This window comes from Myotis davidii, unplaced genomic scaffold, assembly GCF_000327345.1.
Source record: "Myotis davidii unplaced genomic scaffold, ASM32734v1 scaffold2326, whole genome shotgun sequence".
NCBI lineage: Eukaryota > Metazoa > Chordata > Mammalia > Chiroptera > Vespertilionidae > Myotis > Myotis davidii.
This window is the reverse complement of record NW_006297408.1, coordinates 89,772-91,603: the sequence shown is the minus strand read 5'-3', so window position 1 is coordinate 91,603 and position 1,832 is coordinate 89,772. Positions and strand designations below refer to the sequence as shown.

The 1,832-nt window shown below is 38.0% G+C and overlaps 1 pseudogene; it reads left to right on the top strand.

Annotated features, from left to right (window-relative positions):
- The window catches only part of LOC102769446, a 4,894-nt pseudogene extending 3,472 nt beyond the window's left edge, over positions 1-1,422 (top strand).
- The last annotated feature ends 410 nt before the right edge of the window (positions 1,423-1,832 follow it).

Here is a 1,832-nt window from a genome sequence, read left to right as displayed (position 1 = left end):
CGTCCCTCCAACTTTGTTCTTCTTTCTCAAGATTGCTGCAGCTATTCAGGGTCATTTTTGTTCCAATATGAATTTTTGGAGTATTTGTTTTAGATTTGTGAAATATGCCATTTGTATTTTCATATGGATTGAATCTACAGTTTGCCTTGGGTAGTATGGACATTTTAATGATGTTGAGTCTACCAATCCATGAACATGGTATGTTCTTCCATTTGTTTATGTCTTCCTCTATCTCTTTTTTCAATGTCCTGAAGTTTTCTGAGTACAGGTCTTTTACATCCTTAGTTAAGTTTATTCCTAGGTATCTTAAATTTTTTGGTGTGCTGGTAAATGGGATTTTTTTTTTTTGGTGTTTTATTTTTACCAAATTTTTTAATAATTTAAAATCAGGGTTAAAAAATGTTTGGTGTTAACTTAAAAATGTATGAGAGTATAGAAAATTCTTTAAAAGTTTATACAAGCAAAATGTTTAAAGATGACTGATCTAGAAAACATTTTTCCACCTCAGATTAATAAAATGAGTTGTTTCAAATGACATAAAAGTTAAAATATAATGTGTCTCCTTATTTTCATTTCTACTACTCTATTATTCTATAAAGAAACTTAAACTGGCTCTCTTCCTGCCACCCAATAATCTGAAAGGAAGGAAGACTAAGGGGAAAGAGGTGCCCTGCTGTCATGAAGAAGCAGGAGGTCAAGAAGGTAGTAAATCTCCTGTTTGAGAAAAGGCCCACGAATTTTGGCATTGGACAGGACATTCGGCTGAAAAAGGATCTCACCTGCTTTGTCAAATTACCCTACTACATTTGGTGGCAGTGGCAAAGGGCAATTCTTTACAAATGTCTGCCAGGGCCTCCTTCCATTAACCAGTTCACCCCATCCTTGAACCACCAAACAGCTATTCAGCTGGTTAAGCTGGCACACAAGTACAGATCAGAGACAGAGCAAGGAAAGAAGCAGAGATTGTTGGCCTGGGCTGAGAAGAAAGCTGCTGGCAAGAGTGATGTACCCACCAAGAGGCCACCTGCCCTTTGAGCAAGGGTTAACACTGTCACCACCTTGGTGGAGAACAAGAAGGCCCATCTGGTAGTGATTGCACATGATGTGGATTCCACTGAGATGGCTGTCCTCCTGCCTGCCCTGTGCCATAAGATGGGGGTTCTCTACTGCATTATCAAGGGGAAGGCCAGTCTGGGAGATCTAGTCCACAAGAAGACCTACACCACTCTCGCCTTCACACAGGCTAACTTGGAAGACAATAGAGCTCTGGCTAAGCTGGTGAAAGCTATCTGGACCAATTACAACAACAGATATGAGATCTGCTGCCACTGAGGAGGCAAGGTCCTGGATCCAAAGTCATTGGCTCGTATTGCCAAGTTGGAAAAGTCAAAGACTAGACTACCGGCTAGCAAACTGGGCTAAGTGTATATTGCTGAGTTTTCTGTACATAAAAGTAATAAAAATTATCATTCAAATAAAACAAAAAAGAAACCTAAACTAGAACCATATTTTCAAAACTATATTTTATAAAACATTAGTTTGGAGTACTGTTGATAAGCAATGCAGGGGCACACACGCAAATATACACAACCTCCACAATATAGGGTGGAGCAAAAGTACATTTGCAGTTGCAAGTATGCAAAACAGCGTTTATCCTTGTATTATTATTTATTAATCATTGTATTTTCCATATGAACAACTGTAAACATTCTTTTGTCTGACCTTGTAGTTATGCTGACATTTGGAAAGACTACATACTATGTTTACCTATTGAAACTATGTAATACAATATAGTGTATTAAAACTCTGAAAAGTCCTACAGTGACCTTTTA